The sequence below is a fragment of the Penaeus monodon genome, chromosome 34 (genome assembly GCF_015228065.2).
Source record: "Penaeus monodon isolate SGIC_2016 chromosome 34, NSTDA_Pmon_1, whole genome shotgun sequence".
Lineage (NCBI taxonomy): Eukaryota > Metazoa > Arthropoda > Malacostraca > Decapoda > Penaeidae > Penaeus > Penaeus monodon.
In genome coordinates this window covers 15,235,016-15,235,256 of record NC_051419.1, presented here as the reverse complement: position 1 = coordinate 15,235,256, position 241 = coordinate 15,235,016, and positions in this window count along the sequence as shown.

Genomic DNA, 241 nt, shown 5'->3' with positions numbered 1-241 from the left:
TCAATGTTTTTTATAACATTTCGTCACCTTATCAACGCATTTAATACCATTAACCTCACATTATGGAATTTTGACGAAGCTGACCGAACAACGACCTATCTGCCCCGTTGCTGTAAAAAACTGACGATGATTTACGGTGTTTTCAAAGCATGTGTGATCCGGGTTAGAGTTTTTGAAAAGAGACCATTATATATGAGGCTCTAACGGTGGGTTGGTTTTAAGCTTATACTTCTTTTTTCTT